The sequence below is a fragment of the Triturus cristatus genome, chromosome 7 (genome assembly GCF_964204655.1).
Source record: "Triturus cristatus chromosome 7, aTriCri1.1, whole genome shotgun sequence".
Lineage (NCBI taxonomy): Eukaryota > Metazoa > Chordata > Amphibia > Caudata > Salamandridae > Triturus > Triturus cristatus.
The window spans coordinates 722,262,939-722,289,051 of record NC_140590.1 but is presented as its reverse complement, the minus strand read 5'-3'; the positions used below and the strand labels follow the sequence as shown (position 1 = coordinate 722,289,051).

General features: G+C 51.2%; 1 protein-coding gene across 2 annotated transcripts in view; it reads left to right on the top strand.

The window, feature by feature from the left end:
• The window catches only part of RNF213 (ring finger protein 213), a 2,329,248-nt gene that overhangs the window by 2,154,132 nt on the left and 149,003 nt on the right, over nt 1-26,113 (top strand). The gene's annotated exons all lie outside the window — the stretch shown is intronic.

Genomic DNA, 26,113 nt, shown 5'->3' with positions numbered 1-26,113 from the left:
TTTGTTTTACTTTACAGTAACCTTAATGCAAGACCCTTCAATGTGATCATTTTACTGTAATCAAACGTTTGCATAACATCAGGTATCGGTATGGGAGTTCACCCTTGTTCATTCCCCTGTGCCTTCTTATTCACAGTTTTTTCCTTTCATTAGGAGCATGTGTACAGCTGATCCCTCTACTCAGGGGTGTCCAGTCATATATGTCCTCTGCTTATTTACTCTGCTTTTTCTAGGGTATCATAATAGCATGATCTTCAGTCTCCTGTAATGTCTTCCCTCCCAGTTTCCCAACATGTTCTTATATTTCTATTTCTGTGGGTATCCTGTCCCCTCATAACAGAATTTTTAAAATTAATGAAGATCCCTTTTATGGGTAACTGAAGTTAGAAGGTAAATCATCTTAACTTCTTTCCCACTTCAAATTGTGTAGATCTGCACAAAATGGTGGTTCCTCTGCAGGTTGTCTTTGCCCTTCTATGAACATAAGAACCTGTATGTGTATTGTGTTGGGTGATATTTCTGAAACTCCAGGAGGAATGCAAAATAGAAATCTGCTTTCTATCTACACTTTACCTGAGTAGGCTGTTTTCCCGGAGTCCTCGGTTCTGAGTGGCCTTTTAATCAGTGTAGATCTTTTAATCAGAGGACTTTAGATGTGCATGTATTGGTGCAGTCCACGTATGTCTCTGACTTGCTGGAAACTGTCTTCCTCTTCAATCCTAAAGAGGAGGTAGAAAAGCCTGGGATAATCCCTTCTATTCTGATTGGAAGATTGTTAAATCTTTAAAGCAGATGTTTTGTTGCTACTCTTTTCTTGTCAGCTGCAATGCCCCCTTTCGGACATAACTTTTTGCCTAAACTCTTAGGGTACTCTTTCATCAGTACTGAAAAAACATTTTCCAAAGGCACAACCTTGCTGGTGTCTGTTCACATCAAGGCCAGTACAAGGTCTATACTCTGAAGAATCCATGTTACTATGAATTGCCCTGCAAGTGGTGAAAGCTGAACTTCCCATTGTATGGAAAAGTGCCGGCCAATCATCAGAAGATTACATGCCCTAGCTGACTCAACCCTACTTTGAAGATGTTTCCCGACGGTGAGCTGACTGGAAATTATGAGTACTTTGCTGCCCAGAATCATCAAAAGAAGCAACTGTGATTCAATTTCTACAGCAACACTTTCCATTACTGTGGGTGAGGTGAGCATACATAATTCCGGACTATGTTCTGTATCATTTTCACCCTAGGGAAAGCCATAGCTCTCCATGTTCCAGCCCCAGAGATATCACCTCTTTATCTTAAATCTTAAAGTAGTGCCCTGTTGATTGCAGTTGATTGTGCCGAGTCCAGAACATTTGGGATGGTCCTGCGAACTCGAAGTGTTCCGGAAACATTGTTGTTTAGTGGTTGGGATTTAGCCCTAAGTGCAGTACCTAGTGGCTGATACTGTAAATCCAGAGAGCGCTGCCCATCCCATGAGCGTCCTACTAATCTAAAAGGCAGTTACTAGATATAAGTACGAGTTTGATGCCCCCAAGGAAGAATGCTGTGTGGTTGCCCATTCTATTCAGCACCCAGTCACTTTTAAGTGACATGAGCTTTATATTGGCCTCCCCCTGTGGCAATGTTTCAAGTGCATATGAAGCACAAACTTGTAGACTCCCATAAGTCCTGTTAACTGAACGACATGACAAAAAATAACTTTCTGATGGCTACTTCTTCCTACAGGTTCCTCGCCTGCTAATTATCTTCCAGGCACCAGACTTGATGTGGAAAAATTGAAAAAGCTCTCCTGTACAGGCAGGTTTGATAATGACTCCAACTCAAAACTTGAAGCCTTCCCATGCAAGACCCTACAGAGCCGTATATGGCACCACCCTGGCTGGCTTATATCAGTACCTTTTTATTTGCGCCCTTTGAGAGAATCTAGAGTTTCTCTCCAAGCTATATTACTAACAAAATGTGTTTTGTAGTGTGTTGACTGTATATCTCCCCTGTCAGGACGTTGACATGGAGATAGGCTTACTGTCGATGGTGACCTGGCAGGTGCAAGGTGTGAGAAGCTGGGTCGGTATATGGTGCTCACTAATGTAAGTGTAGCACCCTACACTAACCCGGGCGACCTATATGGTGATTTTAGGGGTTTAGATAGCATTAGAAAGCTCTCTAAGTGGTAACTGTGGAGAGCAGCCTTAAGGCTTAATGTAGGAAGAGTGCAAAGCAGCTCGGTTCACCAGTATCTAATGGTTTAGTATAGGCTAAATGAAACCACTCAGTGTAATTATAAAAATAGATATTTATACAATCACTCACTAACACGTTACACTGTCTCCCACCCGGAGATATTCAAAATACACACAATACTTTGAACATAGAACAGCAGTTAGCACCAATACACAGTGGTCCCCAGAAGAGAGACAGACCATACATTAAATTAATGGGAAGTGAACAACAACCTCAATCCTAAGTCGAGACTGCACCCAGGAGATGTTGAATAGTCGGGGACTCAAGGACCCCCCCCCCCCCCCCCCCCCCCCAAATGAAAGTCGAGGAAACCCCCTAATGGTCAGGTGAGAAGGAATAATCTGATAGAGACTACTAGCCTCAGATTCCTTCACGTAGAATTATCCCCAGGAGTGAGACTGGATCCGGAAAACTTTCTTGCCCAGCATCCCTGCGCACCGGGGGGGACGGCATCACGCGACTCCGCCCAGGCGTCGTCCGAGTACGTGACGTCAGCGAGGTCACATAAATCCCACCCCGGCGCGCCTACGTCAGTTTTTTCCTTTTCTGCGTGCAACGCGGATCCTTTTGGAGCTCTGGGCCTGTATAGGCCTTTCCCTTACGCTATTGCTGCGTGTGTGAGAACAGTGTGCAAATGCCTTCGGGCTTTAAAACTTGCTCTTCGTGTGGCCGCCTCATGTCGGCGACGGATCCTCACCCCATCTGTATGTGGTGTTTGGGGGAGCACCACGACTCCACTGATTGTGAGGCGTGTCAGCAGATGAAGCCGAAGTCCCGGCAGGAGCACCGGATGAAATTTCTTTTAGCTCGTGTGTCCAGGTCGGCGTTGACACCTCGCCCGGCCCCTGCGGAGGGTTCTCGGACCCGCAGCTTCCCTCGCCAACTTCGATCTTCCCCCAGGTCGCAAGAGCGCCGCTCACCTATTGGTAAGTGTCGCAGTTTGTCCCCGAGGGTCGAGGTCTGGCCTATCGGGGGCGTGGGCTCTCCGCGGGTGGTGCGGCCCCGCGTGTCATCCCCTTATCCGCTGTTTCCCAGCGTGGGGGTGACCAGAGCCCAGATGGAGACATATGCGGCAGCTTTGCAGGCCTCACTGGCTTCTCCACCTTCCCCTCCTGGGACGTCAGCATATCCCATGCAGTGTGCGGGGCCCTCCGCGGCATCACCAGCGGCTCCGGCGCCGACTGGTTCAGATCCAAGCTCGGAGGATGTGGTGCCGTTGGGGTGCGGCCCTTTGGGGGTCCCTCCTTCGGACCACGGCGCCTCTGCTTCGCCGCAAACTCCCGCGGGAGTCCCTGTGGTGTCACGGGAGGTCGCCGGGGCTCGGGTCGTCCTCGGGACAGGCGGCGGCCTTGTCCGAGGCCGAAGTGACGCAGCTACGGCACCGGCTACTGCTGGCCCTGGCGGCGCCACAGGGGTCGGCGGAGGGGCCATCGCACCCTGTCACGAGTCGCAGCTGGTGGGGGACTCCTCGTTCCTCCCCGGGCCCTTCTCGTCCCTCCATGTAAGCGGCTGCCTTGTCGGAGGTCGGGTCGGCGCCGTTCTGGTGCCACCCCGGCTCCAGTCTCCTGCGCCATGTGCTGTGTCGGAGGTCACCCCGGCGCCTCCTCCGGCGTCGGTCGACGATGGGTTGCGGACTCTACGGCGCCGGGCCGACGTCGGGTCGTTGACTCGTCTTTGGACGCCTCCTCTTCTCCAGAGGTTCGGCGGTTGCTGGTGTCATCCTCGCCGGACACGGGCCGCCGTGTCGTGGCTTTTTCCCTGACGTCGTCTAAAGGCGGTTCCTCGCCGTCTCCACGACCACTGTCCTCGCCGGAGGAGCCGCAGGTCTCCCACTCCTCGGTCACTCTTCCTTCCTTCCGGCCTTGGCCCTTCCTTCCTCCGGTTGGCTTGGGGGATGGCTGCCTTAGCTTGCAGCCGTCGCCTAACGAGGAGCTGTTTTCCCCTCCGCGGGACCCTACTGAGGCGGGTGCGGCTTTCGCCCGTGGGAATTTTGCGCATGGGTGATTCAGCTACCCATTTCTCCGCAGATCATCTTCTGGAGGTTCTCCGTCAGGGCTCTGGTGGTAAAGAACTGTTGCTTCCCTTCGAGGGTTCACTCCACTCTTCTCTCTTGGTGACTTGGGGCTGTCCCGCCACGGGGGACCCGGTGCCCCAGCACCTTCTGCACCGCCAACATCAGGCAACGGGTGATCCTGTGTGCCTTTCTCTTCACCCTTCGACCAGAGGCCCCCTTTTACAGTCTGCCTTTCCTGCTTTGCCGCTGCTGTTGTCTCCCCCGTCACGGGAGGCCCGCTGGCTGGACACTTGGGGGCGCAATATGTTTGCCTCGACCAGTGTGACTCTGCGGGCCCTTAACACACTGTGTGTTCTGGCTAGGGCCACTTCTTGCTTGTGGGACTCATCGGAGTTCCTTATGTCTGCCGCTTCTCAGGAGGGTGCCTCTGTGGATTTGAGACACCATGTCTTGGATGGTCGTGAGCTGGCGGCGTTTATCCTTCGTACCGCTCTGGACATCTCGGAGGTGCTGGGCTGTGCCATGGCTTCTTCGGTTGCCCTTCGTCACCATGCCTGGCTCCGGGACAGTGTGTTCCCGGAGAATGTTTGTTAACGGCTGGTGGACCTTCCCTTCGATGGTGCTCTTTTGTTCCAAGCCCCTGCGGACTCCGCCATCCAGAGGTTCTTGGCGGGGCTTCATCCTCCTCCTCTTTCTCCTCCTCAGTGACCTGTGTGTTGGTCTGGTTCTGGAGCTGTTCTTCCGTTGGGGTGGGTCGCCCCAGTTGTCTTTCTGTGTGCTTCATGGCCACTCGAGTTGTCCTTGCTGAGGCTGTGGTTCTGTTGGCTGCTGACCAGCCCTTTTTGACTGTTTTTTTCCCTTGGGTTTTTTACACCATGCTGGGCCTGAGATTGGGCCTTCTGCATTTCCCCTCTGGCTGCTTGATAGGCCTCCTGCGGGATTTTTTTCCCCAGGTCTTTTTTGTTGTCCTCTGCTGCGGAAGTTTTTTCCTAAGATGTTCCCATGTATTGGGATGTGACATGCCCTATGTGGGGCAGGGTTGGCTGTTATATAGCCCAGATATGATATAGAGTTGTGGTCGCCTGCGGGCTTCTGCTCTTCATGGCGTTATGGTATGTTGCAGGTGCAACCTTCTTCTTCGCCTTTTTGCTTTGAGCGTTTCGTTCTGTGGTGTCCCTGGTGTCTGGCGGAGCTTGCCAGTGCCACCCTCTTGTTCTTTCTGCACTGTTGTGCCTTCTTGGGGCTTTAGTGGGACTGTCATCATGCCTTCTCCGCTGCTTCCAGTGGGCCTTGCACTTGGTTCTGCCTTTTCTCCCTGTGGGGGGAATGGTCCCTGACTTCTTGACCCTCTTGCGGGTGCAGTTTGTCCCTGTGGGACATTGGACGATTCTTCCTGGGTGACCTTGAGTTCCCCTTTTCGGCTTCCGCCTGCTTCTTGCTGCTGACGCAGTCCTGTCTGGGATTGCCTTTGCTCTACCGCTTCTCCTTGGAGTCTCTGGGTTGCTCTTCTCCTTCCGTGCTCCTTTCCTTGCCTTGGCCTGGGGCGGGGGTTTTTGTTACCTCACATGGGCTTGGGGTGTTTGGCCTCTTTGCACCTTGCCTTGTTTCCTGTGCTGAATAAGGACAGTCTATCTTTTTCTCTTCCCTTTGCCTGGGGGACGGGGCTCCTCGTCCTGTTTTGGACTCGTGCCCCGTGTGGCCCCTTGTTGTGCCCTGGTGGTTGGGGTCCTCTCGCAGACTCTCCTTCCCCTTGGGTATGGCTAGGGTATTCATTCTACATGAAGGAGTCTGCGGCTAGTAGTCTATCAGATGTACGAGTTACTTACCTTCGGTAATGATGTATCTGGCAGAGACGATTCTAGCCGCAGATTCCTTCACGGCCCGCCCTTCCTCCCCGTTCTGCGAGGGCTTGTGATTTGGTCTTCTGCACTCACCTCCCTGTGGGTGGCTGTGTCTTCTATGAGTACATTCTTTCCTTCCTTCTGTCAGGGTGTCCATTTTTCCTCCCCGTCGTCACATGGGAGGACAGGTTTGTTGGTACTTCTGGCTCTTTGCGATCCTTGAGGTTGGGGTCTTTTGGCTGTGCCTCTGCCCTTGTTCCTGATGGGGGTTGTCACACTCTGTGATGGGGATGTCTTGGAGTTTTTGTCGTCCCCTGTGTGTCCCCGACTGGTTCCCCTTCCTTGTCTGGTTGGGGTTGTAGTCTTGTTGCATGTTATTGTGACATTTTTACATATGTCCCTTGTCTCCGGAGGGGGGGCTGTCCCTGTACTGGCAGGGTTGCTGCTCTGTTCTTTATTCTTTTCCTGCCTTTGGGTATTGCAGTGCCGGGCACTGCTCTTTATGGTGTTTCCTCACCATTCCTTTTTTGGTTCTTTTGCTCACTGTTCCTATACTCTCACAGTTTTGTCTGCTGGCTCCGCGTTGTGGCGCAGAAAAGTTCTCCGAAGAAAACTGACGTAGGCACGCCGGGGTGGGACTTATGTGACCTTGCTGACGTCACGTACGCGGACGACGCCTGGGCAGAGTCGCGTGATGCCGTCCCCCCCCTGCGCGCAGGGATGCTGGGCAAGTAAGTTTTCCGGATCCAGTCTCACGCCTGGGGATAATTCTACGTGAAGGAATCTGCAGCTAGAATCGTCTCTACCAGATACATCGTTACCGAAGGTAAGTAACTCGCACGTTAACCGTACACAATATACCGATCAGTGGGTACGTTGCGGTTGCAGTCTTGCCACAGAAGGACGAAAGAGTCTGTTGGAACGCAGAAGTGAGTTTGAAAGGAAGAGTACCTGAAAGCAGAGGGGACAGAGTCTATGCCACACCGGGACGTCCTGAAGGCACAGAAGATGAAGGTCACTCGAGTGCAATAAAGCAAAAAGGGAATGAATAGGCTTCAAGCTTGGGTACACCGTAGTGGTAGCACTGCCTGAGCCACCGAGATGCTGAGGACAACGGAGTCGGTCCGTACAACCAGCCACGTCGGCACAGGTCAGTTATAGCGATGACAGACTCGTCGACAGAATCTCTTGATGTGTACGACTCTGTTTGGCATGAGTCAGTTGGGGTAACTGTTGCGGTCACAGGGAGATTGAAGCGATATAGCGACACGGTGCATAGGGGTTTGGTTCCAGGGCATTCTACAAAGGATGCAGGCCTCAACGAGAAGACAGCTCAGGCCTCAATGGAACGCAGAACAACCGCCTGTGTTGCAGAGCCTCGTGGAGTCCTTGGGAGCCCAGGCTCGGCAAACCAATCGATCTGTTGCAGTGCCTGTGGATGCAGGGGAGTGACTCCTTCACTACAAGGGAGAATCCAGGATGGCACCTGTATGGAGCATGGATACTGTTGTTGCAGCAAGCTAGCAGGATGTTGAGGTCAGGAGTCAACAGAGCCTTCTCCATTGCAGTCATGGTCCGGAAGCAGAATGACGATATGATCAGCTTGGCACAGTCAGCACGACTCGGTCAAGATGTCCAGACAGCCAAAGAAGAAGTGGATTTGGATCTGAATCGAATCCCACGACAAATCTACGGACCCACCCACAGGTAAGCTCTTCAGTACCCAGTACTCAGAAAAGACTTCAGCGTATTCAGAACGCCTCCGCCCGACTCATCCTGGACGTCCCCCGACGCAGCCACATCTCGTGCCACCTGAGAGACCTGCACTGGCTCCCGGTCAACAAGAGGATCACGTTCAGACTCCTCACCCACGCACACAAGTCCCTCCACGACCTAGGCCCAGGGTACCTCAACAGCCGCCTCACCTTCTACACGCCCACCCGCCGGCTACGTTCCGCTAACCTCGCCCTCGCCGTCGTCCCTCGCATCCAGAGAGCCACCGCTGGAGGAAGGTCATTCTCCTACCTGGCAGCTAAGACTTGGAACTCCCTACCCGTCCACCTGCGGATGACCCAGGACCACCTGGCCTTCAGGAAACAGCTCAAGACCTGGCTGTTCGAGCAGTAGCAGACCCCCTTCCCCAAGCGCCTTGAGACCCTTACGGGTGAGTAGTGCGCGATATAAGTTCCATGATTGATTGATTGATTGATTGAAGGTGAGGGTTGGAAAGATTCAGGGGTCCCTCCCAGAGGAGGGGTTGGACAGTGGGGAGTATGCTCCCATGTCATTTGTCCAGTATCACGCCAGAGCGTGGAGCTAACTGCTCCCTAATCTGGTTTGAACTGAAGTATGCAAAGAGGACACCAAATGTGCCCTTCTAGCAGACTATGTGGTGCTAGCAAGCGCTTCCGCTCAGGCCCAATGCACTACATCCTGTCTGGGAAGCGGTCACACCTCCCTGCAACAGGAAACCTATTTCCTACCTTCCCCTGCCCTGGCTTGGCCCAGCAGCAGAAGGGCAGAATCATGTCTGTGGTCGGCAGCAGCCCTAGGTTGCTGTCAGGCTCTATTAGATCAGTCCTGGAAGCACAAAAGGCCTCCAGGGGGTGCCCTATCATGAATGGAATCATACCTCCAACACCGGATAAGGTGTTGGGGTATGATTCCAACATGTTTGATACCAAAGGGCATCATGCTGCAAACCTGCCTGTACTGAATCTGCTTGAAGATCATCGATAACAATGGGGTGTCCCAGTATTATGCAGAACCTGGTGAATTGTGACAGTATAGCGACAGAGGTTCTGCCATGAAAGTAACAATTGCTTTTCTAATAGATTTGTCCACAGCGATTTAGGACTATAAACCAATGATACACAGAAGTACACTACTGACCATAAATGATAAAACAAATAACAAATAACAACGACACTCTTTACATGGAAAAGTGTGACCGATATATTAGAGAATCATACATTGTATGTGATGATACACATATCAATAATAAAGAACAAGACTGCTACATATTAATATTAAAAAAAAAAAAAATGTTTTTACAGACATGTGTAGGAAGCTGGTTCTGTATATACTATACCAAAATGAGGTATAGTGTGCGCAGAGTCCAGTGGAACCCCATAGATAGGCGGAGGTAAAAGTAGATAGAACCTTACTCTCTATTTGTGGTAGTGTGGGCAGCAGTAAGGCCTTATCAGAGGGTAGTGCTAAGCATTTGTTGTACACACTCAGGCAAGAAATTATGTCACATACTCAAAGACTGAACTCAGACCAATTTGTATCAAAAATATGAAGTTATTTTATTTCTAGATCCAAGCCAAGCCTGGTGGAGGTAAGTGAAATAATACTTTGCAATGTTTTACAGTTGAATGCAGGTTCAAATGCAGTTGGTTGAATTATAGGTAAGTCAATGTTTCTAAATTACTTTTCAGTTACTTCACAGATTACGTTGTACGATACTTTTTAGATTACTTTTCAGATTACTTTTGCCAATCAATGTGATATACCTAGATATCTGAAAGAAACACGTTAGTTAGATTCCTCACCTTAGAATATCCCCAGGCGTCAGACTGGATCCGGAAGATTTTTCGTCAGCAATACCCCTTGCGCGTCGCTAGGCGTCGTCTGCGGCTCCGCGTCCGTCGTCGGCGTCGTGCGCCGGGATGACGTCGTCGGAGTACTTAGACGCCGCCCTCGCGCGCTGACGTCAGTTCTTCTTTTTTCCGCGCCAGTAAGCGCAGATCCGGGAGAGCTACCCCTTTTAGTCTTTTTTGACTAAATCTTTTTTGATCATTTTTGATCCTTGTCTGTCGACATCTGGTGCCGGTAGGATGCCTGGGTTCAAGGCTTGTGAGGATTGTCATCGACTGATGTCGGTGACCGATCACCACCGCCGGTGCCTCTACTGCTTAGGCCCCGACCACGACGCGGAGTCGTGCAACGACTGTCAGGCCCTGACTTCGAAGGCTAGGCGGGAGCGGTCCCGCAAGCTTCTCGAGCTTCGCCACTCGGCTCCGCGTCGTGCGCGATCCCGGTCCAGGAGGAGGTCCAAGGATCGCTCGCGGAGCCCTAGCCGACGCCATCGCTCGTCCGGCTCCAAGTCGTCGGGTAAGTCCAAACGCTCAAAGAAGTCCAAGAGGCGACATCGCTCTTCGGACTCCCCTCGCCGGTCGCGCGACTCGGCCGAGGGTCAGGGTGGTTCCACCCCCGCGGCTCCGGCGGAGCCGCAGGTGCCGCGTCCGCCCCCATACCTTCCGGTCCCTGGGGCTGACGCGGCGCCGGCGGAGATCAGTGCCTTCCTCTCGGCCATGAGGAGCCTGGCCCCGCCGTCGACGCCCGCTGGCGCGCCTTCGGGCCCCGCGGACTCGACTGGGCGACCTCGCGTGCCGGCGGCTCCGGCCCCGGCGCCGTCGACGACTCCGGTCTCGACGCCGCAGGTCCCCGCGGGGCCCTTGCCTGGGCCCCAGTCGACGCCGGTTGACCTAGTCACTCCTCCACCGGCGCCGACGCCTGAACCACCGACGCCGTCACCGGCGCCGCCGACGCCTGTGACGCCGACACCCCGGTTTAGCCCTCATCCGGACCCGACGCCGGCACGGCGTCCGCCGACGCCGCATCCGACGCCGCTTGAGTCCTACCATCTCTACAGTCCGGTTCCGATCATTCCTCCTGTTTATCAGGAATCGGAAGAAGGGGGCGACTGGGAGGGGTTCGAGGACCCTCTGGCTGTTCAGTCACAGCTTTCTCAGGACTGGGCAGATGAACTGGGGGAGGCCAGTGGGCTGGACACCTCGCCAGACACTGGATTCACTTCTCCGACCGTGGCTTCGGAGGAGGGTGCAGCATTTTCTGTGGTGCTGCGCAAGGCGGCCGAGGCCCTTGGGCTCGAGTTGCCTGCCGTGGCTGTGAGGACTAACATCCTCACTGAGGTGCTTCAAACCTCAGCAAGCTCCACTGAGCCTCTGCTGCCGTTCAACGAGGCCCTCACTGACGTTCTGCAGGGCACCTGGTCCAAGCCCTCCACAGTTCCTCCTGTGGATAGGAACGTTGCCAGGCGCCACCGCCCTGCTCCGGGCGACCCCAGTTTCCTGTCCCAACACCCCACCCCCGAGAGTCTGGTTATCCAGGCCTCTACTTCCCAATCCTCCTTCCCGACCGCTCCGCCGGATCGGGATTCCAAGAGACTCGAGCAGTTCGGCAAGAAACTGTTTTCGTCCCTTAGTTTGGGCCTGCGGTCCTTAAATACCGCCTGTCTCTTGGACCGTTATTCCCATTCCCTGTGGGGTACGGTGGAGGACGTGCTGCCCCTGTGTCCGGAGGAGGTCCGGGCGCGTCTTACCCAGGCTTTGGCCGATGGGAGGGATGCAGCACGGCACGCCATACGATGTGGGCTTGACACCACGGACTCGCTGGGTCGGGCGATTTCAACCACGGTGGCGCTCCGCCGCCACGCCTGGATGCGGTCCACGTCATTTTCCGGGGATGTCCAGACAACCCTCATGGACATGCCCTTTGATGGCACTCGCCTGTTTGGTGAGAAGGCGGACAGTGCGCTGAACCGCTTTAAGGACTCCCGGGCTACGGCCAAGTCCTTGGGCCTCGCGGCTCCGCGGGCGCACACCTCCGCTTTCCGCCCCTTTCGTGGCCAAGGAAGGGGCGCCTCCTCACGTCCTCAAAGCCACCAGCCGCAGAACCAACCTGCGCACGGTCGCGGACGTGGCTTCCGCCGTGGCGGAAATGGAGGCCGACGTGGTCAGCCCACATCCACCCCGGCAGCATCCGCCTCAAAGCCTTCCTAGTCCGAGCTTTCAGGCCCATACCACGCCGGTGGGCGGCAGAGTTCGCCATCACCTGCTCCACTGGCGGTCCATAACATCGGACAGGTGGGTGCTGCAAATCGTCCGAAGGGGCTACTCCCTCCCCTTCGAGACGACCCCTCCAGCCATGCCACCGCAGCACCACCGTATCTCGGGGGATCATTTGGATCTTCTCCGCGAGGAAGTTTCGGCTCTCTTGGCCAAGGGGGCCGTCGAGCGCGTTCCGAGTCCAGAAGTAGGTCGTGGTTGTTATTCCCACTACTTTCTGGTTCCCAAGAAGGGCAAGGGGGGCCTACGCCCTATCTTGGACCTCCGGAACGTCAATGCCTTCCTCCGAAAGGAAAGGTTCAAGATGCTAACGTTGGCTCAGGTTTTAGCTGCCCTAGACCCTGGAGACTGGATGGTAGCGTTGGACTTGCAGGACGCTTATTTCCACATCCCCGTCCTGCCGGCCCACCGGTGTTACCTGCGGTTCACGGTGGGCCAAGAGCACTTTCAGTTTACCGTGCTCCCCTTCGGCCTCACCAGTGCCCCTCGGGTGTTCACGAAAGTGATGGCGGTGGTCGCAACTCATCTGCGCAGATCAGGGGTTCCAGTCTTCCCCTATCTCGACGACTGGTTGTTGAAGGCGGGCTCGCCCCAGGCAGTCGTCTCCCACCTCCAGACTACGGCGGATCTCCTGCATTTGCTGGGGTTTTCCATCAACGTGCCGAAGTCACACCTGAGTCCCTCTCAGAAGCTCCTCTTCATCGGAGCGGTTCTCGATTCGGCGCGGTTCCGGGTCCATCCATCGGAACAGCGGGTCCGGGATATACGGGCCCTGATTCCCATCTTTCGGCCTCTATCCCGGGTTTCGGTCAGGCTAGTGTTGCGGCTTCTGGGGCTGATGGCCTCCTGCATCCTACTAGTGCATCACGCCAGGCGGCGCATGCGGGCTCTGCAGTGGGACCTGAAGTTTCAGTGGGCCCAGCATCACGTCAACCTGTCCGACCATGTCTTGATCTCGGAGGGCACTGCACAACAGTTGCAGTGGTGGCTCACGGACCGCGAGTGGGTCAAGGGCAAGAGCCTCTCCCTTCCCCAACCAGAGCATGTCGTAGTGACGGATGCGTCCCTCCTGGGATGGGGTGGCCATATGGGAGAGGCGGAGATCAGAGGCCTCTGGTCTCCGGCGGAGTCTCGTCTCCACATCAACCTGTTGGAGTTGAGAGCGATCCGGCTTGCACTGAAAGCCTTCCTTCCCTCTGTCAGGGGAAGTGTCGTGCAGGTGTTCACGGACAACACCACCGCCATGTGGTATTGCAACAAACAGGGCGGGGTGGGGTCGTGGACCCTTTGTCAGGAGGCTCTGCGCCTCTGGACATGGCTGGAACACCAGGGCGTCACCCTGGTGGTTCAACATCTGGCGGGCTCTCTGAACGCCAGAGCAGACGAACTCAGCCGCCGGTGCATGATGGATCACGAATGGCGTCTGAACTCCGAAGTGGCGCAAGGCCTCTTTCAGCAGTGGGGAGAGCCTTGGTTAGATCTATTCGCCACCGAAGAGAACGCGCAATGTCAGCAGTTCTGCGCGTTGGAATTTCCAAGGCGGCACTCGCTCGGCGACGCTTTTCGTCACGAGTGGAGTTGCGGTCTATTGTACGCCTTTCCGCCTATACCACTTCTGCCCAGAGTGCTGAAGAAGATCAGGCACGACCGGGCCCAAGTCATCTTGGTGGCTCCGGATTGGGCACGAAGATACTGGTATCCCGAGCTACTCAGTCTGTTGACCGATCCCCCGATACGTCTGCCCCTTCGGGAGGATCTTCTGTCGCAGCAGCAGGGGACGGTCCTCCACCCGAACCTGTCCAGCCTCCACCTCCATGCGTGGAGATTGAGCGGCGGCAGTTGATGCCATTTGACTTGCCTCCTGAAGTCTGTGATATCATTCTGGCAGCCAGGCGTCCCTCCACAAAGTCGGTATACGCCTGCCGGTGGAACAAATTTGTGGCATGGTGCACAGCAAAGGCTGTGGATCCCCTTTCCGCCCCTCTTTCTGAGGTTCTCCTCTTCCTTCTTTCTCTGGCCCGGCAGGGCTCTGCCCTGGGCACCCTGAAAGGTTATCTTGCTGCCATCTCCGCCTTCTTGCGGCTTCCTGATCAGCCTTCTCTTTTCAAGTCCCCTGTGGTTACACGCTTTCTCAAAGGCATTACACACACGTTCCCTCCTGTCCCTTTTGTGATGCCTCAGTGGGACTTGAATCTGGTTTTGACATTCCTGATGTGCGCTCCCTTCGAGCCTCTTCACAATTGCCCTCTTCGTCTTCTAACTCTAAAGACTGCTTTTCTGGTAGCCATCACCTCGGCTAGACGGGTGAGTGAGCTCCAGGCTTTATCTTCAAAGCCTCCTTTTCTCTCTGTTCATCCGGACAAGGTTGTCCTTCGGCCTCGTCCCTCCTTTCTTCCGAAAGTGGTGACCCCCTTTCATCTTGGGCAGTCTGTCACCTTGCCCACCTTCTTTCCGCCTCCGCATCCTTCCAAAGAGGAAGAGAGGCTCCACCGTCTGGACCCAAAACGTGCGCTCTCCTTTTATCTGGACCGCACAAAACAGTTCCGGGTGGACGACCAGCTTTTTGTTGGGTACGTGGGCGCTAAGAAGGGGAAAGCTGTGCACAAACGAACCATCTCTCGGTGGGTCGTTTTGTGTATAAAAATCTGCGATTCCTTGGCTAAAAAGGACCCTCCTGTTGGGCTGCGCGCCCATTCTACTCGGGCCACGGCGGCTACTACTGCCTTGGGACGGGGAGTCCCTTTGCAGGACATCTGTCAGGCGGCGACGTGGGCTTCGCTACACACGTTTGCCAGGCATTATTGCCTTGACAGCCAAGTCCGGAGGGATGGCTTCTTTGGCCGTTCTGTCCTCCAGGACTTTCTGGTGTGATCTTGGTTCGCAGACCCACCACCGGGGATGGTATTGCCTGGGTATCTATTCTAAGGTGAGGAATCTAACTAACGTGTTTCTTTCAGATGAACAAGTTACTTACCTTCGGTAACGATGTATCTGTAAGAAACATTAGTTAGTTAGATTCCTCACCGACCCTCCCATCCTCCCCGTTCTGCGAACTGACATCTAGGGTTTAGGCTATCCCTTTCAGGGCCCTAGATTTTATTTTTGGCACCAGTGTCGGTCTTTGCATGGCTCTGCGTTCCTGGCGCGGAAGGCTATGTACAAGAACTGACGTCAGCGCGCGAGGGCGGCGTCTAAGTACTCCGACGACGTCATCCCGGCGCACGACGCCGACGACGGACGCGGAGCCGCAGACGACGCCTAGCGACGCGCAAGGGGTATTGCTGACGAAAAATCTTCCGGATCCAGTCTGACGCCTGGGGATATTCTAAGGTGAGGAATCTAACTAACTAATGTTTCTTACAGATACATCGTTACCGAAGGTAAGTAACTTGTTCATCACACTGAGACATTTTCTAGACCAAAGGTAAGTAATTCACTTTAAGTACATTTCCAGTATTTTCAATGTTTCATACAAACAAACTCCACACTTCGAACAGTTTTCAAGAAAAGCAATCAATGCAATCCTATGTAAGGAAATTAAGTTAACGGTTTGCAGGTAAGTACTTATTGGTGGGAGTTGGTATTCTGGGGTTAGAACCAGGGTTCCCCCTGGGTCAAGGATGCACTCTCAAAGCACCCTCAATGGCACTAGGGAGACCAGGTGCCGAGTGCTGAGGCCTAATGTTATCCAATTGGGGATATGGGGCCTCCGGTTGATAGCTGCTCACGAGCAGGCCGCAGGGTTGTGGGAGCAAAGCGCCTGGTGTTAGGCTCAGGGCAAAGGGGGATCTGAGTTAGCACCCAAAGTACACCTGCAGCGGCACAGGGGCGGCTGGGTGCTGTTTTGGAATCGGGTGCCCTGTTATTTTCAATGGGAGTTGCCGGTTTTGGATTTTGGCTGCAGGCTTGGTCCAGGAAGACTTCCAGGAGGAACCAACAGCTGGGCAGGTAAGTTGGAGGGCTCGGGGACGTAGGTGCACCTTGGGTTCTCTTCTCCAGGGTGTAGGGTGGCTGGATGCAGGGGTGTCTTTTGAGGCCGGATTTCCCCTTACCGGGGCACTTGCGGTTGGGGGGGGGGTCTCCGTGCAGAGGCTGCAGGCAACGTCGGGGAGTCCTGGAGGGGGCAACTCACGGTGGACTCGTACTCTGGTGTGCTGGGGGACCTCTCTGGGACCGGTGGGCCACCCGGATTCGGACCGTAGGCATCGGGTGCAGTGGTCATTCCAGGCGTCGGGTTTCTTAGTCCTCGGCAGGCTCAGAGTCTGTCTTGGGAGTTTCCTTTGAACAGAGCTGCTGTTCACAGGAGATCCGGTCTTTGTTGATGGCATTAATCCTCCCAGGGGTTATGAAGGTTGCTGGTTGCAGGAAACGGTGACTTTTGGTTCAGGATCTCTGGAAATTGCAGCCGGGCCGGTAGGGCTGGGGCCAAGTCAGTTGTTCTCTGCAATCACCTCTGCTGGGCGTCTTCTTTCGTCATTCTTCTGCTTAGGTTGCGGGAATCTGTCTTCAGTGGGCTACTGACCTTAGGGTAACTACACCCTTGGTGTGCTCACCCCACATGGGGGAGTGGGCACAAACCTTAATCCTGATTGGAGAGTGCCTGCCATCTGCAAGATGGCAGGCACTGAAGAGTGGCTTTCACCTCACCTCTCCCACCTGAGGGGTGGGGTTGGCAGAGGTGGGCACACCTTCTGGGCTGTGCTAATTATTCCCGCCTGTCTTGCCGTGGGAAAGGAGGGGAGACAGGAAGGGGGCCTGCTCCTGATAGCAAGAGAAGCTGGGGTCACGTTACAAAGACGGCAAGGCCTTTGAAGCTCCCCTGCCACACATGGCTCTTCCTGGCCTGGGGGAGGTGTGACCACCTCCATCCAGGAAAGGCTTTGTTTTGGGGCTCAGGGAGCGAAGTCTCCTACCCCAAGGGTCCAGAAACATGTCTTGTGGTGGCAAGCTGGTGTGTACAGTCAGGGAACCCACCAGAGGTTTTGTTTTTCAGAGGACATCTCTAAGATGCCCTCTGAATGCATTTTTCATTAAATCCCACACTGGTTCAGTGTGGGTTTAATGTGCAACTTCCCAGTTTTAATTAAAGCCATTATGGTGCTGTGGAGTTCGTAATGACAACCTCCCAGCACCCTATACTCTTAATGGCATTACTGCACTTACAATGTATAAGCATTGGATTAGACACTGTAGGGGTACAGGGCTCAAGCACCTGTACTCACCACTGGTATAGGGCACCCAGCTAGAAGGGTGGCTTACCTATGCCAAGGCAGTGGGTTGTAGGCATGGCACACAGGGATGTGTGCCATGTTGACTCTTTACTTTGTTCTGCACCAAAACATGCAGCCTGCAATTGCAATGTGTGTGTATTAAGGTATAGGACCTCTAAGGGTGGCACAATATGTGTTGCAGCCCTTGGATGCCTTCCCTGGTCACAGTGCCCTTGGTACCCATGGTACCTTTTAAAAGGGACTTAAATGTGGCCAGAGAGGTGCCATATGGAGGTACAAAGGTACACTTTTTAAGAAAGAACACAGGCCCTGGGAACCTGATTGGCAGGGACCCATGGCACATCAAGTCAAAGTGCATCAAAAATCTGGCAAAAAGTAGGGGGTTACTGCAACAGAAACCCAGCTTCCTACAATATGTGCCTGATAAATTACACAGATACTAGCACAATAGACAATAGAAACATTAGACACAAATAACATGTAGACAAACGCTTGCTTGGGCATCCATATATACTAGATGGCCCTAAAAAGACATATGATTTTCATTCTGACATGGAAATGTCTGTTTGGGCATGGAACTCCTGTTCAGTTTACGTCGCTGTTTCGACCACAAAAAAAATTAGCTTTGGTTGCACAACATCACCATAGGGTCTTCATCAGGACTATAAACACGATAGTGAACAGCCTGTTATAGAAAGTTTCTCAGGGAGAAACGGGACAGTTGGGATCACGCACTCTCCTCTCAAATAAATCATGACCTTAATGAACGGATTAAACCATTCTGTCCAAGTCCAGTATCAATAAGGAGCCATTTAAGTGCGTCCTTTAGGGCAAACTTTTGTTTGTATTCTCGTGAAAGGAGAGTGAGACTAAATATTCCAGTTTACCCACCTGTGGTATCTTCATCTATGCCATGCATTATCCCCTTAGTTTTTTCTCCCCTGCTGCTCAGACAGAGTGACTGTGATGTAATTAGAATGCTGGTGGGTGCATAGTTTGAGAGAGTATCAGTTGAATGCGTGGGCTGAGCAGCAAGGATGCTGTTGACGGTGGGGCTTTCTTCATAACTACTTTACCTGAACTCAAGACTCATACCTTGCGAATAAACCTTTATCCTATTTCACGTTACTGCTGGCTATCCTGCATCTTCGTTTACCACATTGGTGACGAGGAGTACACGTATTGCACCCTTATGAATGGAGAATATGTGTTGCACCTGCAGGGGAAATTATTTTGCAGTTTAATATTGAGCAAGTGTATGGCACCCGCAAGGGCATACATAATTGCACCCATGTACTATACTGCAGAGTCGGTGACTATTTTTAGGTGGGACTTTTATTGCTCATTCATATTGTATTGTCTGTGGAAGGGGGAGAGTGTAGGTTTTTCTCCTGAGTGTTGTTCAAATATGTTAGTGTTATCCTTGTATCATTGTGCTTTTTTTTTTAATGTATGGCATGATTGAATTTGTACTTCCTTTCTACGTTTTTATTTTTATGGATGATGTGTATTACTGACTTATTCAGATTTATATTTTCTATTTTTTCCATAAAGAAGGGAGGTGTGTGGTGTCTTCACCTATGCCATGCACTCCCCCCTTGGTTTTTTTCTCCCCTGCTGATCAGTCAGAGTGACTGTGATGTAATTAGAATGCTGGTGTGTGCATGGTTTGAGAGACTGTCAGTTGAATGTGTGGGCTGAGCAACAAGGATGCTGCTTTCAGTGGGGCTCTCTTCATACCTACTTTTCCTGAACCTGAGACTCCTATCTTGTGAAAAAACCTTGAGCCTGTTCCACCTTAGTACTGGCTAAACACATCCTAATTCTCCACACACCCTTATGTAATTTTATTTTTTGTACCTATATTGTCACTTCTGTACTTGTAATTAAGACTGACAGTCTACCACAATCAAAGTCACCGACTAGAGAGGGTACTCCATTATAACCCTAGCTCCTTGTGTACAAGCTAGGCATTCAAAAATCTGACCATAGTGAAGAGGAGACCCAGTGATGAAGAATGCCACTTAATGTGCATGAGGGGTTTACATTCTTTTTTTTTATCATAAGACAGACAAAGTCATGCCACAAGTTTGACCACACAAAACTAGCAAAATAAGTCAACCCTTTTTCCAGCTCTCAGATGCTTCAATATCATTGTCTTCCTAAACGTGGCCCAACAAACGCTGTAGTACACTTGAAAAGTCTACATGGCTGCTATTGAGCCCAAATACTTTCTCATAGGACAAAATTGGCTAGAAAACCTATGTTAAAGAAACTCCATCACCGTTTGTGAAAATACTATAAGAGCTTTTAGGTTCATATCTGTGTCACAAAAGGCTAATGTTTTTTTTATTTTTTGGCTTAAGGCGTGGTTTAAAATGTTCTGTTCCATCTCCCTTTAAACAAAGACCCAAAACATTTAGACTTAATAGTTTTCTCACCCACTACCATCATCTTGACGATTAAGGCTTGAATGCTTACCTTCTCTACTGCTGGAGGGACAAATGCCAGAGGGAGGAGCCTCGCTATACAGTTGGAGTGAATCAGTACCTGTGGCCCGAGACTCAAGAGGTAAATGACAGTACCAATTATGGATACTGCCAAAGCATGTACTGGCATTTCAGAAGCTGGTAGACCGCATGGCACAGCCCAGTTAAACCATGTACAGTAGGCTCCTCTAACAAGTAGTTCATGAGCTACTGGTAGCTCTCCCGTTACCTGTAAGTAGCTCTCCTGTGTGCAGTCCAGACTAATAAATTAGAAGCTTTTGCGTGCTTGAATTAATGTATAACTAAATTGTAAAGTGTGTATTCAAGATTAAAACTTCTGTATTTTCAGAACTCCTAATCTGATGCTTGGGGATTAATGGTTGAATTTCCATAGTATATTTAAAGCTCATATTTGAGTGGTAAATCTGTGGCATGGTGAAGACTTATAACTAACATTACTACCTTGGTGTTAGTGGCATTGCAGCTATGGCTGTAATCTATTAATCATGTATGGTATTTCTAATTGGAAAAGTATTTTTTTCATTACTGCCCTGCTTGATGCACTGATGTGATTGCTGCTCGTAAACGTTCAGAGGGTGGACAGTAGTGTTCTCTTGTCTGGTGTGGTAAATATCATGTTTATAACAAACAAGGGAGCCCAACGGTATATAAGGGACCATGGGTACAAGTATTTTATTAAGGAACAAGAGGTCCCTCACTGCAGAATATACTTAAGCATGAACCATAAAAGTAAAATTAGTTCTATGTCAGAAGGTCCATATCTATATATACACACGTATTTATTCACTCATATAGCGCTCAACAAAATGATGAAGTGGGGAACAGCAGAACAAGAAATAAGAATTTCAAAACTCAGACATTTGTTAGTGACTGTAGAATTAATAAACAGGTCAAGTCAGTTTAGAGTACCAGTGCTATCATAATTCATTTATAGAACATTTACAATAGTCCGGGTACTATTTGTTGTCAACTTTTCGATCACTCCTTACAATATGGAGATCATCATCAGGACTAAATTGAATATGCCTGAGACACGAAAATGCCTATTCATTTTATTTTTTTTGTATTTGTTTATTGACGTTTTCGTTAACATAGAACACATTCCAACAACAAAACAGGCCAGTTGGACGTTACATCTTCTCATAGCAATCTGTGCAGTCATGAGACAAAATATAAAGAAAAGAAATACAGTATCCAATCTCAGTTTTGGTTGAGTACCCCGTGCATACAGCTTTTATAAAACCTACATTGGCTGTGTTCTTTCGAGGGTCATCAATGGTGTGTAATAACCCCGCAAATGTTCTACATCAAGACAGTCCAGTAGAATTGCAACAGTTATACAGTCTAGTCAGTTATACCTGTGCATTCATAAGTACCACTTATTAAGGCATGTGAGTAACTTAAGGATCCCACCTGATTCCCAATACCGCCATCCCCCAGTGCCAAAGCGAAACAAGAGTTCCTGTATATCTACTCAGCTACGTCTTTCTGATTTTGTGCCCATTTCAGAAAAGGCTCCCAGATGTCACGAGGCCTGGAGGCGGGCGGCATGAGCTTCCAAAAAGTAGATAGTTGAGTGTGCCCAAATGTTACATCAGCGAGCCAGCCCTCAATCGATGGCAGTCCCCTCCCACCCCAACACAACGCCACCTGTCTTTTAGCAAATAGTAATAGCAGCGCATGCAATTTACGTGTTTTTGGCAGGGTGTCTTTAACAAACCCCAATAGTCCTATTATGGGAGATGGCAAATCCGACCTTCCATCTATTTGATTCACTGAGGTAAATATCTTAGTCCAATAATCTGTTAGTTTCGGACATTCCCATGCCACGTGCAAAAACGTGGCAGAGGGGAAACTGCATCGCCAGCATCTATCATCTGCACGGAGCCCCATCCTATGAAGACCAATAGGTGCTCTATAAAATCTGTGCAGAACCTTGAAATGGATTCATCTTAACCTATAGTTTGGTGACAACTCGATGAGCTGCCCGCAACAGAATTTCCACTGGTCCTCAGTCAGTGGGGCAGGCAGCTCATCGTTCCAGTATTGCAGGGATTTGGGGCAGACTATGCGGGCCGAGTCCTGCATGTGCTTATAGATCCGTGTTACCAGTTGGGAGCCTACTACATTCTCCAGAGCAGGCAGAACTGGCGGAGCCCTCTGATAGTCACTGCTAAGAGCTCTACATGTCGCGTGGAGTTTATGATACAAGAATAGCTCAGAAAAAGACACATCCCGGTCACCGTCTGCAGAAGGAGGGGCCTCAATGTATTATCAGGGAACAAGTCAGCGAAGGTATGAAGATGCAACTTTTGTACAAGGGATTTGCCAATCCCCGCTACGACACATGGTAGCAATGGGTTTTGCGTCCGTGATAACGACGGGGCATACAACAACAGGACACCCACCCTTTTACGCATCTCCTCTCATGCCCATCTCAGCGTGCCTGCGGTATCTATGTCAACCTTTGGGCGGCTAGCAGGTTTACAAATTGCCACTTTAGGCGGGGTGGGCGCAACTGCGTCGTGCTGTACCGCCACATGAGGTTGGAAGAGTGTCGGGTGTACCCAGAAATGCAGGTATTGGGCCTGAGCGCTAAGCACATAAAGACGCATATCCGGAGCCCCCATTCCTCCCTGTCGCAGTGGGAGTGTTAGCATGTCCAAGGATACCCTTGCATGCCCACCCACCCACGCCAGCGCGACGAGATGTGACTTGAGAGTGTTGAAAAAGTGCAACGTTAAAGGAATTGGAACATTCGCGAACAAGTACAGAAACTTGGGTAGGATAACCATTTTGGCTAAGGCTAACCTACCAGTCACGGATAGGGGAAGTTTCGTCCATATTTTGACCTTCTCCTCCAGCCACATCATGGCTCTCCCATAATTTAAATTCCAAATTTCCTGCACATCCCGACTAATCCATATTCCCAAGTATTTTACTGCTTCTACTTCCCACTTCAGAGGGTAATCGGAATCGGCTCTTGGCGTGCCTTCTGTTAAGGGGAAGACCACCGATTTTGACCGGTTAACAGATATCCCAGCCAGTCCTCCGAACTGTATAAATTCCCGGAAAACGGGGTCCAAATTGTCCTCCGGGTTCATAAGGTAGAGAGTTACATCATCAGCATATAGCGATATCAAAAGGCATCTGGAGCTAAATCCTATACCTCTTGCTGTGTGATGCTGGCAGATACGCGCAGCGAGTGGTTCCATTGCTATTGCGAACAATAGTGGGGAAAGGGGGCATCCCTGTCTTGTGCCCCGCGATATAGGGAATGGATCAGAAAGTAGCCCGTTCACCCTGATCCGAGCGCTGGGGGAAGTGTAGAGTAGACATATACTGTTAATAAAAAGCAGGCTGAACCCCACACGACCCAGGATGGAGAACAGATAAGGCCACGCCAGTGTGTCGAACGCTTTTGTAGCGTCGAAAAACACTACTGCGGCGTGGACGTCAGGATGCAAATAGTGTAATACTGAAAAAATGGTTCGTAGGTTGTGTGACGTCGATCGCCCCGGAATGAACCCTGACTGGTCAGGAAGTGCAATCATGGGCAGCAATGGCTGCAATCTTTTAGCAATCTATTTCACGTATATTTTGACATCAACATTTATCAGGGAGAGTGGCCTGTAAAAGTCCAACTCAGAGTCTGGCTTTCCTGGTTTTAGCATAGTCATTATTATAGCTTCTTTCATAGTAGTGAGCAATATTCCCGTTTCCAGGGCTTCCCCGTAAACCTCCAGCAGCCTTGGCGCCAATTCTTCTACGTCGGTTTTATAAAAAGACGTGGTCAGACCGTCCAGCCAGGGGCCTTGTCAAGGGGCAAGCTCTTAATAACCTGTGCAACGTCTTCAGCAGTGTACGGGAGAACCATGTATTTTCTGTGGTTGTCATTGAACCAGGCTGATACAATTGAGTCTAAAAAGGACTGCATACCCTCGGGGCAGTCTTCCTGTGTGGCCTTGTAGAGATTAGTATAGAAGTCGGAAAAGGTGGTCAAAATCTCCTCCTGTCCTCTAATCACCGTGCCTGTCTCAGTGTGTATCTCGTGAATGAAGGTTGCGGCTCTGGGTGCCTTTATCATACCGGCCTGCGAACGACCCGGTCTGTCTCCCTCCCCATACCTCCTGGCCTCTGCGTATTTCCCCAGAAATTTGACCACCCGCTGCTCCTCTTCGGAGTAGTCTAACAGTTTAGCTTTAAGCAAGCCAGTAATTGCCGGGTCCTCTGTTGCATAGAATTCTTCCTCTAGCGCCTTGATATTGGTCTCAATAGAGGCAAGTGTCCATCTTATTGCCTTTAAAACTCCCGCCTGTCTGGCAATACATTTACCTCTAATTACTACTTTACTACTTGGTATCCACCGAGCCTGTATTCAGATCAAAGTATTCGGTGATATCCGACCTAATTTCTTCTTTAAAGGCTTTGTCTAGGAGAGCCTGAGGTGGGAGGCGCCAGACAAAAACCCTCTTTGGTGATTCGGGAATCGCCAGCCGCAGCATGCATGGAGAGTGGTCCGATAGCGATCTAGGCATGTGCGCAACATTTATAGACCAAGTGGCGACATCTCGGGATACCAACCAGTAATCCAGACGTGACCTTGAACTGTGATGATCAGAAATGCAGGTGCCCTCCCTTTGCAGGGGATGCCTTTCGCGCCATATGTCAATAAGATCCCCATCGGCCACTATCGCCCCCAGGGCGGCGCTAGCCACTGGGTGTAAGGTGCGGGCAGCGCCTCTCCTATCAAGTGTATCTTCTAGGATAGCATTGAAGTCTCTTCCCCATAACACTGTAGAACAGCCAGCTGTCTAATTGTGGACCAAATGTTATTTAAAAAATCTGGAGAGTCGACATTGGGGCCATATATAGCCACAATAGTCATAAGAACACCACATAAGAGTCCCTGCACTAAAACATACCGGCCCTCAGGGTCGCCCTGCGTATACCTCTCCCTCCAGTCTCGCCCCTTCTTAATCAGCACAGCCACCCCCGTGCATAATTAGAATATACCGAAGAATACACATGCCCCCATCGGCTATGGCACAGTCTCTGTGAGGGTGTTACATTCAGGTGTGTTTCTTGCAGTATGCATAAATCTACATTGTGGCGTGATAAATAGGCATGAACCAGTCTTGATTTCCTACCATCATTGAGCCCACGAACATTCCAAGTGAGGCAATTTAGAGTGTTAACAGACATTTACCAGGTTTACTGTTCCAGTGGTTTTGCATACATCCACGGCGTGACACTTCAACGAGCTGTAATATAGTTTTGCCCCTAGCTTACCTCCAGTACTGGCATTAAACAATAACATAAACCCTACTCCCTTCCCTCCACCCACTCCAACCCCCCAAACAGGTTGTAGCATACCCCCCCTACAATAACCAGAACATGCAAGCAAAAGCATGACAATCGGGATCCTTCCCATGAGGGCGCAGCAACACTGGCGTACTTCCTTGCTTCGCACAAGGTGGCCGGGAATATTGCGGGTGAGGCTATCCGTACAGAACCACTAATACACTAGATAACCTGAAATAATGTGAAAAAGAGCTGCAGAGCAATTGGCAGTATCTCTCTCGATAATTCGCAAGTCTCCCATCTGTACAATCCAATCTGCCAGAACATGGACCATGTTATACCCATATTAGTCATTGTCGCTTAAGTTAGCTCCCGCGGTCCCTTTATCTTCTCGATGCCCCTTCTTCTGCTTCCCACCAACATGTTTAGCAAACTTGAGTGCAGATTTCGCATCAGTGAAAAAGTGGGACGTCCCATCGACAGATACCTTTAGCTTCGCTGGGTACAGCAATGAGTACGGGATTTGTGCCAGCAAAAGAATCCGCTTTACTGGAATAAATTCACGTCGCGCCGCTTGCACCACCGGGGCGAAATCTGGATAAAAGGAGATGGCATTCCCTTTGTGTGTAATCTTGCCTTTCTCCCTTGCCATCCGGAGAATAAGGTCCCTGTCCTGATAATTTAGGAGCTTTGCTATGATGGGTCTGGGCGGGGCACCCACAGGAGGCCTCTGGCCTAGTGACCTGTGGGCTCTTTCACCCACAAAGCCGGCGGCGAGGTGAGGATCAAACAGTTTGCGCAACAGCTCCGTTACGTAGGTCTCCATTTTAGAAATGGACGTCGTCTCCGAAATCCCCGTGATGCGAAGGTTGCTGCGCCGCGACCTTGCTTCTAAATCCTCGTTTTTAGCTCTGATGACCCCCAGCAGATTGTCCATGTGGAGCAGCTGTTGGAATCCGTGATTCTCCGTGTGCCGGTTTTCCAGGGCATCCAGGCGCGTCTCGTGCGATGACATCTGCGACCTGACTGAATCCAATTACGCAGTTAAATTGTTCAGCTTGGTATCTATGGTACGAAGGCTGGATCTCATCTCT